The sequence below is a fragment of the Narcine bancroftii genome, chromosome 9 (assembly GCF_036971445.1).
Source record: "Narcine bancroftii isolate sNarBan1 chromosome 9, sNarBan1.hap1, whole genome shotgun sequence".
Taxonomy (NCBI): Eukaryota; Metazoa; Chordata; class Chondrichthyes; order Torpediniformes; family Narcinidae; genus Narcine; species Narcine bancroftii.
This window is the reverse complement of record NC_091477.1, coordinates 53319030-53337689: the sequence shown is the minus strand read 5'-3', so window position 1 is coordinate 53337689 and position 18660 is coordinate 53319030. Positions and strand designations below refer to the sequence as shown.

Genomic DNA, 18660 nt, shown 5'->3' with positions numbered 1-18660 from the left:
TTTTGGGCTGGTCAAACTTCCTCTGTCTCCTATAGAAGGCAAACTTTCTTGATTGGTCTGTTCAGAAAGCCAGTTTTAGTCTTGATCCAAACATGATGTACAAATCCCTTTTTGTCCAGAACGGTTTCAACAATTTTTCTAGTTAGCCAAGAGTTTTAAGGTGCTGAATCATCTATGATGGTCTCACTGTCTCCTGGTGTGAAGTTGCATCTGATTTCTGTCATTCCTGCAGCTGGGGAAGATATTATTCAATCCATCTTTTCCAGAACAAGTCTGACATATACTGAATTTGTCTCCACCAGCGATGAGCATTAATGCCTTCCTTCTGAAACCACCCTGGTGGTAACAATGGCATCGTCTTAACGAGCAGAAGGTGGTTCAGGGTAAGTACCTCAAGGTCATTTGGATCTGTAGAAGCCTTGGTGATTGGACAACTTCACATGAAACTGTGTGGAGACCCTCTTCGTCAAGACTTTGCACATTTAGGGTGGAATTGAGGACCTTTTGCTCCAATCTAATTAATCTTTCCCATACATCTCCATGATGTGAGCTGACAGGGGTGTGGAAGATCTGATTGATTCTGGAACAATGTATTATTGATTTGATCCTGTTTACAGTTTTCAATTCCTCCCTCAACTGACGCTGAGCTCCCACAAAATTGCTGCCATTGTCTGATCATAGTTCTTTCACTTGACCACGTCTGGCTGTAAAACACCGAAGATCATTGATAAAAAAGTCTGTGTCAAGTGATGATACCACTTTGATGTGAATTACTTTTACAGCTGGACATATGAAAATAACACCACAGCTCATCACAGCACTCCTTCCACACTTCACTCCAGAGGGTCCAAAATAATCGACTCCAACATATGTGAAGGGAGGTTCAACAGGAAATTTGAGGGGAAAATTTGCCATCTGCTGTTGTCCAGGAGTAGCATTTATACCGTGAAAAAAATACATTTCAACACAATTTTTCTGATTCGCACAGTGGCACCAGGATTCCACAGGAATCCAATATTTTAATATTTTTGACATAGTCTGGATAAGATATGGCTGTGACCACCATGACCCACCTCTTCAAAGAATGAGATCAGGAATGTGAAAGTCTTTGTGCAGTATGACAGGATATACCATCTCTTCTGCATTCCTGCTCTACTAAGTCACCCACCAACTCTTAATTTTCCACGATGGGGTTGATTTTACGATTGTGGCTAGTCGTCTTAAAATTCATTTCTTTTCTCAGACGAGATTTCATCTGCAAATCTCTTCTTCAGGCAAAAGCAGATTATCTCCATCTTGGCACAAGCCAATTCCTCAACTGTGAGACCACTGTTTTCCTGAGTCTCAAGATTTCCTGTCTCTTTTTGTGGCAGATCTCTCTGGATGAAGCTGAGCAGGAAAAACACTTGTTTCCTCTTTCTGCTCTGATGCAGAAGCAGTCCTTTCAGGTTGAGCATCCATGCCACTGCCCTTTTTAAATGAGTCCAGTATGAGAAGTAATGGATTAAGCAGGTTACTGGATCCATTTCTTCAGACTTAATCTGATCAATTATGCTCCTGATTTCAGAGATCTTTGGTGAGATTTCTTCCAATCCAGCAGGATTTTGAGGCCACTCTTCCTGAGGCCAAAGAAGAAACAGGCCAGGACACCCATATTTCTTTCTTCAGAAAAGATTTGACTTTCAAACCTCGGGAAGCCATGTCTGCTGGATTGTTAACCGTGTTAACATATCTCCACTGTAGTACATGTGAGACTTTGTCAATTTCAGCAACTCTGTTGGCCGCGGAAGTTCAGAACCTTGTGGTCTAATTGTTGATGTATTTGAGCACAGAGGTGCTATTGGTCCAAAATATGAAATTTGCTAGTTTGCTCTTTTCTCCACACGGTGTCCATTCTGCTCGCCAGGGTGGCAGCCGTCAACTCGATTCGAGGCTAGTGGGTGGTTTTAATGGAGCCACACTTGCTTTTCCCATCACAAACCCACAATGTGTTTGACCCTGGTTATTATGCAGTAATAGGTAGCAAACAGTTCTGTAACCATCCTCACCACCGTTCCAAAATTTGTGGGTTTGAAGCATCTGTCAACCTTGACTTCTTCCAGCTTATGAAGATCCCGAATCCAACACGTCCATTCCTTTACAATCGAATCTGGTATCGTATCATCCCAACCAGTCATTTTCCATCACAAATCTTGCAGGATCTTCTTGGCATTCAGGACAACTGGTGCCAATATTCCTAGTGGATCATTTATCAAAATTACTGTTGAAAGAATCCCACTTCTTGTGAGTGGTCAGTCTTTCAAGATAATTTTGAACTTAAAAACATCAGACTGAACACATCAATGTACACCTAGCACCCTCTCCACAGGAAGCTTGTCAAGGTCCAAGTCCATTTCCATTGCTCTCTCTTTCAGATATGGCAGCCAACACATGACAACTGTTACTTATCCATTTGGTAAGTAGAAAGCTTCCCTTGAAATAAACCACTCATAGATCATGATAAAGAGCTATTACATCTTCCGAGGATGCTGAAATGAAGTAGTCATCCATATAGAAGTTGTTCAGGATGGTGCTTTCAGCTTGAGGGCTAAACTGTTTCATATTGTCCTGAGCACACTTCCTAAGGGCAAAGTTCGCACCACCTGGAGATGAAGTTGCTCCAAATAGATGCCCTGTCATTCTGTTTTCCACCCATGGTCTGACCGTAGTCTCCATCAGGCCACCAGAGGAACCGTAACAAGTCACGGTCTTCATTTGATGTTTTCACTCGGTGGAACATTGCTTCACTGTCTGCAATGATGACAATAGGTTCTTTATGGAATCTAGCCAAGACTTTATATCAATGTACTGGTCAGATCTGGGCCCTGTAAAAGCTGAGAATTTAGTGAAACTCCCCGAAAAGTCACTCCACAGTCAAATACCAATCAAAGTATTTTTCGTTTGCAGATGCAAACCCCCATGGTGTGGTAGATACCATTTATGCCATCACCACGTTCCAAGACACCATCTGGTATTTTCTCTGTACAACCTTTGGACGTCATGTCAGAGATGAAGTTGGTGTAGTCCAAATGAAAAGAAGAATCCTTCTTGAATCTTCTCTTTAGGTTCAGTGGATGTAGTTCGACAACACTTCAATTGTCAGGCATGCATATTTCTCTTCCATTTGATGGTAATCGAGTGCAATAATGGCCATCAACTAGCTTGGCAGATTTGAGACTCAACCCAAGAACTCCTTGTCTTCTCTTGAAGGTTCTTGTTCATCACTGAGGCACTGAGGAAAGTCTGTCCTGAACTGCTGTTCCCACAGCTCATCAAGTTTCACAACTGATATCCTGTTGACACCTGTCACTGACTGTTCCTGAGCATTATCATTTTTTTTCCTCCTAATGGTCCATTAATTGTCCAACCAAGTGTGGTTTTGACAGTGTGAGGTCCATCTCCCACACTCCTTATTATTTCTAGTGGTTCCAGAGCCTGTAGTACATCTGAGCCAATCAGCAACTCTATCTCAGAGCTAATTTCCAGAGGATGAACGTTCTTCAGATGAGACCACTGATCAAAATCATTCTGATGTGGGATGTTTCCTTTATGAACAAACATAATCTTCTGGATGTATATGCCTGGGAGATAAAAGGTAACAAAAATCACTGCTATCCAGTCCAGTGAACTCTAAACCTGAAGCAATGCTGGTTTCAATGACCCATAGTTCTCAATAGAATCCTTGACCTTCTTCTCAAAGATTAAGTTTATTCATTAGCCCCACTGTGCAAAATGACCCATTTCTACCTGGGTCAAGAAAGCATAAGTATCATAAGTATCATAAGTATGCACTGTTACATTCCTCTTCCTGGCCTTGACTTATACAGGGCCTATTGAGAGTTTGAGTTATCCTCCACAGCCCCAGTGAGACCAGTTGTCTGAACAAAGGCTCCAGCTCTGTTTTCAGCTGCTTCCTTTCTTTCTACTCACTCCTTCTCCATTTCCTTCTTTCTCTGGTGGACATGCAGCATCTGGGATGCTTTAAACCGCATATGTTGCAGCTGGGCCCCTTTCTACAGTTTGTGCTGATGTGGCCTTTACCCAGACAGAGAAAACATACTCACTTTTTTAGGAAAGCGATTTTCTCCTTATGTGTCCTCTTTTTTAACTGCGCACACATCTCCTAATCGTGTCAACCTCCACAGAACAAACAGCTCATCACAGCAGGAAAACTCTCCTTCTCCTTAGTTCCTTTATCATTTTCATTATTTGCAACTGTCACAGTGGTTGCAAAGATGCTTCTTTTTATTCTTGGATGAGGCTGTGATGTGGACCTCCTGACATCTTTGATATCTCCAAATACTGGCTCTGTTGCAATCTGCACTTGTCTTTCAAGGAAATCCACCATATCCTTAAAGTAGCTCTTTGATTGTGTTTTTCCGGGAAATCACAGGCCGCAGTTCTCCATATATCCCTCAGCTGGTAGGGCAACTTCCTTAAGATGACTAACATATTAGCAGGCACGTCGAGCTCATGCATTTAGTTGATATCTTCCATGGCATTACAATATCCTCTTAGAAAGAGGGAGTATGTTTGTAAAGCTTTTGTGATTTGGTTTTATTGATGGCCATGAAAGCTCTGTGTGTGTGTATATATTATATTTAAGCTGTAGCAATTTTATGCTCATTGCCAAAATGCTCCTGTATTAAAGACTTAGCTTTCCTGAATCCTCTGTCTGAGTCCATATGTAGTCAACCTCTTCCAAGTGCCCTTGGTTGTCCTCTTGTGCACTGTCCAGATAATAGAGACAATCTCTGGGGGGGTTTGTTCTTGGTTTCAATACTGTGTTCAAAGGATTTAATGAACCCTTGGTACTGAAGTGGGTCACCATCAAAAGCTTGAATCTCCTTCTTGGGCATGGAAGAGGGACACTGTAGCTGGATTAATAATGCAGCGATTTCATTATTGCCATTCCATGACTGAGAATACATTGGTCTGTTCTCCGTTGCTTGTAGAAGGGAACATAGCTGGAGATGTCACATGTGCTTGTTCATCCGGATTTCTGATGCTTGACTGGAGTGTCAAGGGAGCTGTGGTGAGAGATTGGATTTGAGCTACGGCTGTCTGCTGTTGTTATTAGTGGTGTTTATGGATTGGTAACACCGTGCTTTGGGAGGATTTCTCCATGTGCATGCGTGTCTTGTAACTGTGGTACTAAAGGATCTGTCTTAGCATTAAATGGTTTATTTTCCTGTTGTCCTTTCTCAAAATATGACTCCATACCATAAGTCATTTCAGATAAATTAATTCGAACACTGATCCCTTTGAGGCTTCTAGTGTCGTCACTTTGGCCATAGTAGCTCCAATGTTTGTTTCCAGTGGCTCCTCTTCCCTCCTTAGCTGCACCTCTTGCTCTTCCAAGACATATTTATCCTTAAGCAATTTTTATCTTACAACAAAAGCGGCCACTTCAGCCTCAGCTTTTATGTGTGCAGATGTAATACTGGAAACTCTGGAGCTTGATCCAGAAGAGCTTTCTTTGCTTTACCTGCTTCCAACATTTGACACACTGTCACATGGTTGTATTTCATCCTGCATGTCAGATGTTGCTTTAATATTTGACTCTTTCTCCAGTTTGAATTGCACTTTCTTTGTATTTTCATCCTCTTCACCACCATTTTTGCGACACATCTTCAGCTTTTTCCAAGTTGCTGATGTTATGAGCCCAGAGAACCCCAAAACCCAGCAGCAACAGATTTTCACCAAGACAAATGGTTACTTAAACAAAAGTTGCTTTTAATAATTTTTAAACTGAAAGCAGGATCAAACTTTATCTTACCACTATTAACTTAACTAACCTAATGTAACTCCCTTCCAATTCTAAGCACACATGTATGTAAGTTCTTAACAATGTAAGTTTAGAAAAGTTCTTTGATTCAAAGTCCAATCTCACTTCTCATTCCTCTGAGTTTATTGATTGCAGGCAACTCTTATACTGTGGACAGAATTTAACACCTATGAAGTTCACCAGGCTTTGATGCTTGAAAGGTAAATGGTTACTGCTCAGGAAAGTTCTTGTCGGTTTTCAGAGAGAGATTTGTTTTTCCTGGACACAAACTGATCCCTTTTAATCAGCCACTTCAGTGTCTTGACGACAAACCATGCCTCCTCAGGATTCTCCAGATGATAACCTCTTTCTTTCAAGTCACCACAAAGTGTCTTTTTGATTCTCTTATTTCAAGTGAAATATCAGGCAGCCAGTCTTCTTCTCTTGAATGAACCACAAGGGCTATGACCAGGCTGAACTAAGCACTCACAACCCATCTTCCAAGTGGGATTTTTCACACAAGCTTGCCAGCTTGTCCTAATCTAGTCCCAGCTGCTGCTGCTGACTGTAAAACTGCAGAACTGAACTCTCTCTCTCTCTCTCAGAGAAAAAGCCTGTTTGACTCCCTCTCTGCCTACAAAAAACCACATGACCCTCTTAGAACAGCAAGTTCCACTCCAGACAGCCTGCAGCTCTGGCATGTTCTTTCATCTGTTGCCTTTTTGTAAACAACAATCCATTAGTGAAGTCCCTTGGGCACTCCCTAAAGCTTTTGCAAAGGTTCTTGGAGCTGGAATGTCTAGCATGAGCAAAGCTCCAGTATTTTAAATGAGATCTGTTTTTAAGTGTTTGTATGTGACCTACACTAAAAAAAACCTGCCCCAATTTATCTCCAAAAAACATATCTATAATCTGTCATAGATGCAATTGCTGTTTCACACAACTTTATTCAAACAGCTGCTACGAGCAAAGCCCGACCACGCCCGCTGGCTGAATATTTGCTCCCATCTTAACCAAATATTTATGTGTTACTTTAGAGAATGTTTTACAATTTAAAAATTACATTTTTAACCTATTATTTTATTCCTATTCGTTAAATTGCTTTTATATATTTTTCTCAATTTTGTTGTCAGTTGCCTGAATTCCTGATACTAGGAGATTTACTGTAAAAAAAAATAAAGAAAAAAAAGAAAATTCCCCCCCCCCCAAAATCCTTCCAAAAGGCAGTATTCCCCAAGCAAAAATTGGGTGTGGGTCACCCACCAGTGGCTGATGATTAGTAAAGAACTTAGAGCAAATCTCTCCCTCCCCAGCCAAACAATCAATAACATCAAAATATCATAATAACAAAAAAAAATAAAGTAAGAAAAAAAATTCTTCTTTTCATCCAAAAGATTCCAATCTCGAAAATTCCATTTCAGAAGAAGTTGGACTCTTTCCATTCCTGTTTTTCCCATTTCTGCCATTTCTTCCATTTCAAGACAACCAGATTTTTCTTTAGGAGATAATGGTGGACTACGTCTTTGTCCTTTTATATCTGGCAATGAATCAGCAAAAATTATTGCTTCACGATCATTTTCAAAAAAATGAAATTGATAGTCTCCATAAAACACCTTCAACACTGCAGACTTGTAACCCTTACGCCACAAAACTTCTTTAACGGGATTAAATCGACGTCTTTGTTGAATGACCTCTTGACTCAAATCAGGGTAAAAGAAAACTCTGCTATTCTGAATCAATAACGGAGTTTGTCATTGTCTCACATTCTGCACTGCTAGTCAAAGTATTGCTTCTCTGTCCAAATAATTCAAACATCGAATTCAAATGTCTCGGTGGTTGACCAGCTGAGGGTGTTCTTCTTAGAGCTCTATGGGCTCTTTCCAGTACCAATCCCCCAGAAAAAAAAATCTTGCCCTAATACTTGCGGGATCTAGTCTTTAAAGAAACTAAGAGGATCTTGTCCTTCTATACCTTCTGGCAAACCAACATTTTTTACATTATTCCTTTTGCTTTGATTCTCCAAGTAGTCTATTTTTCTCTCTAGCTCCTTCTCGCCTTCTCCCAATTCTATGACTGATTTTTCAACCTTCAGCACTTTTTCTGTGTTAGAAGCCACTTGTTGTTTACAGTCCAAAAAACCAGTCTGAATTTTAAAGAATTCTTCATAAGATGCACCCACATGTGTCTTAACCATATTTAATTCTGAACTTATACCAGCATTCATTTGAGCCATTTCATTCATTTGAGATGTCAAAGGTTTTATAACAGCTTGAACAATGTCATTTAGTTGCATACACTGTAGGTCATAAAAGCTCAGCCCTGCTCTCTGATGTAGTGACAGAACAAGGTAACTGCAGCTCCTGCTGCAACTCAACAAAAGGCATTTTAAAAGTTTTACTGCGAGTCTGGACTCCCAGTGACAGCACTCCGACTTCCTCAGGGAGTCGCCACTGGTCTCCCCACACATCTCGTTGTTTTTTCATGAAATCACGAAGGAAAGCAATTTCTTCAGATTGAAGTGCTTCCTGATGCATTTCCAACAATGGAGTCATCTTCCTGCGTGCTCCCTCTGTTGAAATCGAAAGGCTTTCCAAATCGGGGTCCACTTCTTTGGAACATGCACCTTCTTCCAGAGAACGAGTAATTCCAGCGCCATCCTTCATTTGGTGAGTGATAGACATTTTTTTTCAACTCCCACAGGCAGTCTTTGAGGTTTAGACACTGAAGAGATTAAGCCTGAGGCTGTATCAAGTCATTTAGGCCCCAAATCTTCAGCACTTCGAAAATGTAACTTCTTCTGCACTTGAGGTTTAATGTTTTTACCATTAGTGGCCATAATAATTCCTTGATACTTTAAACTAAAATTTTAAAAGTTTAAACTTGAAAACAAAGTAAACAGGTACTTAAAAATCTGGCCAGAGAGGTCGAGATTACACGTCTAGACTCTACGCCATCTTGCCATGCTCCCCTTTTCCTGTATATGCAGATGTGTATGCACGTGCAAATACATCTATCTTTCTCTATTTTTGCCCTCTCTCTCTGTCAGAAGAGCTCCCTGCACTGTCCTTGAATGCACAAGAAGTCATTCATTTTCAGACTGGAATGAGGTGACAATCTACAAAGTTGTGAGTATTGTTCGATGCCCAATCCCTGTTTAAAGTTGAGAGATAGGAAGGCTATGGATACCATGGGAATGGATCGGGGCAGGAGGCCACAAGTGAGGAACAAAATTGGCCATGAATGATGATGCAACTGTTAATTCCACTTCCTCTCACTATTCTATTGCGGCGATGATCACCCAAATGATTACCCAAAACTACACAATGCAAAATCTGTAGAAAAGTGCTTATTTCCCTCAAACCTACCTTGATCATAGCAGATCCCAAATTGCTTTGCAGTCAATGACGAACTTTTGAATTCTGATCACTGTTATAATGAGGACAAAGTGCACTGTCAATCAATTCAGAGTACTTCTCCCAGCAGTAATGGTTGAGGAATAAATGTTAGCGAGGACTATGGAATAATATTCTTGTTATTTTGGTAGAAATTGTGCCATGGTGCACTATATGGACAAGTGAGATTGAGAAGTGAAACTTCTCAAAATTTTCATTGGGTTCGAGTGACTGTTCTAAAGAGGGGAATCAGAACAGAAAGTGCTGGAAACATTCTACAGGTCTGGCAATATCTGTGGAAAGAGAAACGGTTCACCTTTTAGATCAGGGACTGGGAGAAGGAGAGAAATGTTCAACTTTAGTTGTAGTAAAGGGACAGATGGAAGAAAGGCAATATCTCCAATATTGCATGATCAGATGGTGAAGGAAGACAGTAGAAAATGACGCATCATCGTCTACTTAATCCGAAAAATGAGGCCACACGGCTTGATGTAGAGGAGAGAACACTACTTTTCAATTTCAGCTTGTACAAAGAAAATTGACCTCAGACTGACCGGGCTGTTGTGTGATGCTATGGAAAAGCCTCAGGCAAATGGGACTTCAAGAAGAAAGTCTGCAAATGCTGGGGTCAAATGCAAGACATAAATGTACTGGAGAAACTCAGCAGCTCAAAACAGCAACCTTCGGGCCCAGGACCGAAATGTTAGTTCCCCTTTACTTTCACAAGATGTTGCGCGACCTGAGTGACCCAGGTGCAAGTTTGAATGTGAGAAGATCTTGAAGTTACATTCCTTTCCTATTCTGCTTGCACCAGGCATAAAATCCTTGACCCTCAAGGTGTCAGAAAGTGGAAACATCTTTGACTTATCAAAGCTCAGGAGTTAAAAATGTTATGAGAGCAATTTCTTGACAAGGCATAAAACCTGCCATGTCTTTTATACAAGGCCTGTATTCAACTTTATTTATTTATTTCTGAACCAGCCATCTGCAATCGTATTCCATTAGTGCTAATGTAGAAACAGAGAGTGCTTTAGTACCAGCCCAGCACCAAAAATGACAACGAATAAATTATCCTGGAGCAATATCCAGGCTGCCTCTGCAGGTGAATCATTGATTATGCTATTAGCTTCATGCACGGTATAACATCAAACTTAAACACTCTGCATTCATTATGATTGCTTCTCCTGCAGTAATATCTTCTTATTAGCTACAACATGAGAAGCATTCTGCTTTCCATGCTCTTGTTTCATGCAGAAATACTGTACCTTGTTAGATGCGGAATTTCATTTATCAAACCTTCTCACACGACAGGAACCCACTGCGGAACACTGACATGGGCCATCAGTCATGCATTTACACATTATGATTTTTAACCCCTTGTGAGTGTGAATACCCCTCACACTGCTTTGCCACTCTCTGGAGACAAGGAGGAACACAAAATAGATTGCCAAGCCATAGTGAGGGATATTCCCACATTTATAGCAAAGACAGGGTATTGGAATGGCTCTCAGTCCATTATTCTCAGACCGACTTTAAAAATGGACTAAAATACATGGGAGAGAGGGGTTGAATTGTAGAATCGACATCACAGCACAGAAACAGGCCATTCAGCCCTTCTAGTCTGTGCCAAAATATTACTCTGGCTCGTCTCACCGACCTACACTGGTCATATCCTTCCTTACCCGTCCCATTAATGTACCTGTCCATGAAAACTAAAACCGTGCTCTAAGGCTGGGATGAATTGCACACACATTGCATGGAGCATGTAGAGTAAGTCGAAGGTAATGAGCCTGAAAACAATTGGGAGGATCAGTTCTGATTGCCATAATATGAGTATTGACATAACATAAGTGCAATGTTCAATGGACAGCAAGTTTAGCACAACGCTGTTACAGCGCTAATGACCCGGGTTCAAATCCAGTACATTCTGTAAGTTATTTGTGTATTCTCCCCATATATGCGTGGGTTTCCTCCTGGTGCTCTGGTTTCCTTTCACCCTTCTAAAAACATATGGGGTTTCTCAGTTAATTGGTATTTTGGGTCATGTGTTACTATTCTGTATCTCTAAAATAATTTTTTTTAAATTAAAAATGTACAAATGACTGAAATTTTTACTTCTACAGCCACATTGTAGCCAACAAGAAGAGTAGATCAATGGTTCTCAACCTTTTTTTCTTTCCACTCACATCCCAGCTTAAGCAATCCCTTACTAATCACAGAGCACTGATGGTATAGGGATTAATTGAAGTGGGATGTGAGTGGAAAGAAAAAGATTGTGAAACATTAGAATAGAAAATAAATATAAAAAGATTATAAAAACTATATTTACAGTTGTAGTTGGTGCAAAAAAATGTAATGTTCAATACTGCAAGCAAATTTTATGATAGATCCAGAATAGTTTACAATAGTACAGGGAGGCTCAGATGTTGAGGACAATTTTTTTTAATGGGGACCTGCTGGTCTTCAGACTTCTGTGTCTTCTACGTGATGGTAGCAGTGAGAACCAGTTGTGACCAGGATGATGGGGGCCCTTTATGATATTGGCTGCCTTCTTGAGGCTGTACCTCACATCGATGTCTTCACTGGGTGGGAGGTAGGTTATGGACTTGGCTTAGTTTGTTACTTTCTGCAGCCTTTTGGATTTTCCACCTTCAAGTGTCCAAACGAGCCATGAAAGAACTCAACAATTTACTGTAGCAGTTTGATAGAATGTTAGATTACTGTTGTGTACTGCCAGAATTCTTCGAAAGTAGAGGCAGTTGTGAGCCTGCTTCACATTTGGTTCAATGTGCTAATCCATGGACTCCCAGGAACTTAAAGGTATCCATCCTCTCCATTGCAAACCTGTCCTTCAGCCTCCCCTTCCTAATGCCCATGATAAGCTCCTTGGTCTCTTGTTAACATTGAGGAAAGGTTGTTGTCTGGCAACTAGATACTTGATCTTCATCCTACATTCTGACTCATCATTAGCTTTTATTCAGCTAACAAATGTCATGTCATCAGTGAATTTCAAACTAAACCTGGCTGTGAAATAGTGAGCAGATTGGCAATAGACCAGGGGACCAAGCGCAGTCTTGAATTGCCTCTGTGTGGATAGTCAATGAGGATGAGGTGATGTTGCTGATCAACCCTGGTTGGTGTCTACCAATGAAGAAGTTGAGGATCCACTTGCTAATGGGCAACCAGAATCACAGATCCTTGCACTCAGACAGCTCCAAGAAAAGTGCAGAGAACAAAACAAAGGACTCTACATCACCTTTGTTGACCTCACCAAAGCCTTCGACTCCGTGAGTAGGAAAGGGCTTTGGCAAATACTAGAGTGCCTCGGATGCCCCCCAAAGTTCCTCAACATGGTTATCCAACTGCATGAAAACCAACAAGGTCGGGTCAGATACAGCAATTAGCTCTCTGAACCCTTCTCCATTAACAATGGCGTGAAGCAAGGCTGCATTCTCGCACCAACCCTCTTTTCAATCTTCTTCAGCATGATGCTGAAACAAGCCATAAAAGACCTCAACAATTACATCCGGTACCGCACGGATGGCAATCGCTTCAGTCTGCAAGCTCACACCAAGACACAAGAGCAACTTGTCCGTGAACTACTCTTTGCAGACGATGCCGCTTTAGTTGCCCATTCAGAGCCAGCTCTTCAGCGCTTGACGTCCTGTTTTGCGGAAACTGCCAAAATGTTTGGCCTGGAAGTCAGCCTGAAGAAAACTGAGGTCCTCCATCAGCCAGCTCCCCACCATGACTACCAGCCCCCCCACATCTCCATCGGGCACACAAAACTCAAAACGGTCAACCAGTTTACCTATCTCGGCTGCACCATTTCATCGGATGCAAGGATCGACAACGAGATAGTCAACAGACTCGCCAAGGCAAATAGCGCCTTTGAAAGACTACACAAAAGAGTCTGGAAAAACAACCAACTGAAAAACCTCACAAAGATTAGCGTATACAGAGCCGTTGTCACACCCACACTCCTGTTCGGCTCCGAATCATGGGTCCTTTACCGGCATCACCTACGGCTCCTAGAATGCTTCCACCAGCGTTGTCTCCACTCCATCCTCAACATTCATTGGAGCGACTTCATCTCCAACATCGAAGTACTCGAGATGGCAGAGGCCGATAGCATCGAATCCACGCTGCTGAAGATCAAACTGCGCTGGGTAGGTCACGTCTCCAGAATGGAGGTCCATTGCCTTCCCAAGATTGTGTTATATGGCGAGCTCTCCACTGGCCACCGAGACAGAGGTGCACCAAAGAAGAGGCACAAAGACTGCCTAAAGAAAACTCTCGGTGCCTGCCACATTGACCACCGCCAGTGGGCTGATATCGCCTCAAACCGTGCATCTTGGCGCCTCACAGTTCAGCGGGCAGCAACCTCCTTTGAAGAAGACTGCAGAGCCCACCTCACTGTCAAAAGACAAAGGAGGAAAAACCCAACACCCAACCCCAACCAACGAATTTTCCCTTGCAACCACTGCAAACGTGTCTGCCTGTCCCGCATTGGACTTGTCAGCCACAAACGAGCCTGCAGCTGATGTGGACTTTACCCCTTCATAAATCTTTGTCGCGAAGCCAAGCCAAAGAAAGATGATGTGAAACATAGTCAATGAACCACCTGACGTGAGTGTTCTTGGTGATCTGAAGCAGTGTGTTTGTGATTGTTAATCAAGGTAGAAAATTGAATGCACATGCTTTGGTTTTCCATTACGAGCACTGACAATCTTAATGGTCATCAATGTATGTTCATGCTACATGGATAACGTTCATTTGAAAACAGAGCCCAAAACTTTGTGATGTCAACATTATCCCTACAAATGCAAATAACTAAAAAATGGAATGAAGAAGTGGTGCAAAATTTCACTTGTCCTTTTACAGGGATTGAAAGATGTGGCTGTTTCTATTTATTGCCACTGTGGTGATTGGTGTAGGGGCATTGGAGTAGGGGCAGCGTGGTTGGCGTAGGGCATAGCAATAAGTGCAATGCCATTTAAAGTGCCAGAGATTGGAACTGGGGTTTGATTCCTGTGCTGTTGTAAAGTGTTTATACATTCTCCTCGTGTCTGGATGGGTGTCTTGTTTCCCCCTACCTTTCAAAATGTACCGGGGTTTGTCGGCAAATTGGGTGTTATTGGGCCGAAATTGTCTGTTTACCATACTGTATGTCTGAATTTAAATTTAAAACATTAAAGTACTGTGTAATGGAGGGAAAATAACGCACTGTGCACTGGAACTGCAGACCGATCTCAGACATCTCTGGTCTCAGTACGAAGCAGGACTTTTAAGTTTGATAAATGTAGCTCAAAAAAAGGAAAGCTCCAGTGATAGCAGGTACTTTAGATGCAGAAAAATCATTTGATAGATAATAATGTGACTTTTTATTTAAGGTGTTATATAAGTTTGGATTTCCTGAGACATTAAAGGAATAAAAGCATTGTATAATGAACCAAAGGTGAAAGTAGTAGTAAATGGTCAAACGCTGGTTTTGATTAGATTGGGAAGGTCTTCCAGGCAGTGCTGGCCACTTTCATCATTCTTCTTTGTATTGGCAATAGAATTCTTTGCTGAAGTGATTCGAGGAGATGAGGAAATTACAGAACTTAGGAGACTAAGTTCATAAAATTAGTCTTTTTGCAGATGATGGTATAGTATACTTGACTAAATCTGAAACTTCACTGAATAGACTAAATGAAAGATTAACAAAATATGGATTAGTATCAGGATATAAGGTTAATGTGGATAAAGGTGAAATGATATGGATGGTTAACGCCAACTATACACAATGTAAAATGTTAGTAAATTTAAAAGCCAAAATGAGGGGGTTAAATATTTGGGGATAATAGTAAGTAAACAATTGAATAATTTGTATAAATTGAATTATTTACCACTTTTAAAAAGATTAAAGGAAGATTTAAAAAGATGGAAGGAATTACCAATAACATTAATAGGGCAGGTGAATTGTGTTAAAATGAATATTTTTCCTAGAATTCAATGCTTATTTCAAACATTAGCAATTCAGGTGCCTGAAATGTGTTTTTTTTAGATGATTAATTTAGATGATTAAATAAGAATATTGGGGAGTTTTTATGGAGAGGAAAATAAGCAAGAATAAGTATGGAAAAGTTGACATGGAAAAAAGATCAAGGAGGTTTGAGATTACAAAATTTTAAAAGTTATTATAAGGCAGCTCAATTGAGATTTTTGTCTTCTTGGTATCAAATGGAAGGAAAAACTTCTTGGGTAGATATTGAGATGAATAATATAGGTGAAGAAAGTCCAGACCAAACATTGAATAAATAGAACTATGAAATCCTTAAAGGTAGAAAAGAAGTACCAATTTTAAAACATTTGTTTTTAATATGGAACAGGATACATGTGGAAAGAGGGATAAGGCATTATCAGTTGGTTCAATTGACTTTAAGACAAATCAACTTCTTCCATTTACAATGAATAATTCTTTATTTGATAATTGGTATGAAAAATGACATACAGAACATTTGAGATTATTTTAGAGGTTCAATTTTTATGACATTTGATTAATTGAAGGAGAAATATGGGATATTACAAAATACAATATTTGTATATTATCAACTACGATCGTATTTGAAAAAGAAAATCGGAATGGACTGAGACTTCTGGCGGATAGTCAATTTGAATGTTATAACAGATACCTTTATTATTCAAAGATTTATAACTACTATAATAAATTCTAAGAAATAAAGGAAAATAAAGATTTGTCACATTTTAAAAAAAATCTAAATTGAAATATTTTGAGGACAGTGCTGTGTTGAGACAGTGTAACTAATATAATCAATGCTAGATATCAAATGGTTCAATACAATTTTTTACATCAAATGTATTAGACACCCTATAAGTTGAATAAATTTAACCCAAATTTTTCTACTCAATGTTTTAGATGTAAAAAGGAGGTTGGTAATTTCTTGCATTCAGTATGATTACATGAAAAAGTAAAAGATTTCTGGAAAGAATCATGTGTCATGTTAGAGAAGATATTAAAATTGAAGGTTAAATTAGGTACAAGAATTTTTTCGGGGTAATATATATGATGAAGACATTAAGTTGGAACTAGGTAAATATAAAAAGAGATTTTTGAGTCTAGCAACAGCAATAGTGAGAAAGTGTGTCGCTAAAACATGGAAATTGGAAAGTAATGTAAAAATAGAAGAATGGATTTAATGAAATAAAATATTGTCTCCCATCAGAAAAAAAACTAATTATATGAGAGATGATTATGATAAATTTTGTCAAATTTTGGAGCCATATATGAGATTTATGAATTTTGACTAATCCAATTGCACAACCCCCACCCTCCACCGAAAATATAGTACTTTCCTCAAGAAATGAATTATGGGATTATTAACATGGTTTAATTATTACGATGAATGTGTTCTTTCTTTTTCTTTTATTTCTTTTTTTTGCTATCTGTAGGAATGAGGGATGGTGGGAGGTGGTGGGGGTGAAAATTGAAAATTATTTAGTATCTATTACGCAAGTTAATTCAAAATGTATGAAAGATACTAATACATTTTTAAAAAAATTAAAATCTGGAACAACACCCAGAGAAGTGGGAACTTTGAATAGCACAAGATCCAAGGGTCATGGCTATATTTTCAATAAAACAGACAACCACAGTTAAATAAACATTTATGAGGTAGAAGGATAGGAGGATTAATGAACTTTCCAAAGGCCTGATAAATCCACCCAAATTTATATTGCAGGAACTGCTCAGGGTGATTGGCACTTTCTGCTTCACAGGAAGTACTCAGTGCCTTCACTATGAATCTTCCCCCAAAGGCTCTAACACCAGCTGAACAGTCTGTTTTGTACAAAATCACCAAACAAGGGCCTCTGCCTTACTGGTTCGAGCCACAAGCTGCATCAGTGCCAGTTATTATTCAACTATTCTGAGTTGGCATTTAGTCTGTTGTAGGATTCTTTCAAAGGAACAGAAGTGAATTGGGGGCCGAATGAGAAAGTCGACTTTAAGAGTAAAGGGACCAGAGATCATTCCTTTATTTCTAACCATAATCTGACAAAAGATTGCAAAAAGTGAGATTTGAATGTTACTTGAGTAGGCCAAAACTGACATGCCATTACAAATACTGCTTCTTACTTGTTTCATGTGATTACTTCAGATACTAGGGGCGATAATAGAAGACAGGATCACTGACTAATCCTCCTTTGTAAACTGACATGTACTGAATAAATACTTTGTGCTTGGTAACTATTATCATGTAACCAATTAGATCCACTGTGCTAATTAGGTCCTGTTCCATGCATCCTATAGTAACCATGGCAATGAATGGGCATGAAAGAGATGGATTAGCTATAGAAAATAAGCTCCTTATTTTTCAGATCAGGAGGAAAGTATCTTTAGTTATACTGCAGTAGTAATTACTTGTTTTATTAACAAAATGCCACCACAATTACATCATTATCTATTGCCACTCGTAACTTTAAAGCTCAATTTGCACGAAACTTGCAGTATTTCAGTGGAGCAGGAATTCAACATCCAATTTATTCTGTTAATTGGAGGATGTTTACGTTCTGGTTCCACCTTCTCACTCAAAATTGGATGTCAGTTTTATTCAAAATCTACTATTTAGTAGTATTCTAAACCACCACCGTGTCAAACCATCGGGCATGGGAATGCAGATTAACTCCTACCCCTTTCGAAGTTTGTAATCTCAGTTATTCTATCACAAGATAATAAAATAAAATATTGCAGTGAAGTTTCTGTTCAGTACAAAATCGAGAAGTTTTGCACAAAACACTGATTAGGTTCAAGTTTCCCATAAAATTCATCAGGAAAACTACAATATTTTAATGAATCAACCTGGCACAGAAACTTTTTCAAAAGTATTCCATTAAAAATGTATTCTTAGTTCATGTAAGATTTTGCAATTTGTGAAACTGAGAATGGATTTGTTAGCATTCTAACAAATATGACCAGTCTTTCACCTGTGAGTAACCTGATTTAAAACCATTGTAAGCGAAACTTGAATGTTTCAGCGCAATGGTAAATGAAAATAAAGAAATAATGTTCTTTTTTTGAACTTCAAAGCATCTCAATGATTGGAGGTCACTTACAATGTGGCCATAATATCCTATGCGATGAAGGAACACAGTTAGTGCCAGCGACCCAGGTTCAAACCAACCTCTGTAAGAAGTTTGTACCTTCTCCCTGTGACTGCGTAGTGCTCCGGTTTCCTCCCACCCTTCAACGATGTATGAGGTTAGAAGGCTAATTGGTCAGATGAATGTATTTGGGTGGTGTGGGATCATGGGCCAGAAGGCGTGTTACCATGCTGTATCTCTAAATTAAATCTGCACGATTGGAAAAATTTCCACATGGGTCAAAGCCTATTTGGGAATTGTAAACCAGTGTAAAAATAACAGAAACACACATAATATTGGATATAATTAAATCATGTT

At 39.7% G+C, this 18660-nt stretch overlaps 1 protein-coding gene across 3 annotated transcripts in view; it reads left to right on the top strand.

Moving 5' to 3' along the window:
* Positions 1-18660, top strand: part of LOC138743649 (slit homolog 3 protein-like) — a 726007-nt gene that overhangs the window by 383921 nt on the left and 323426 nt on the right. The window lies entirely within an intron of this gene.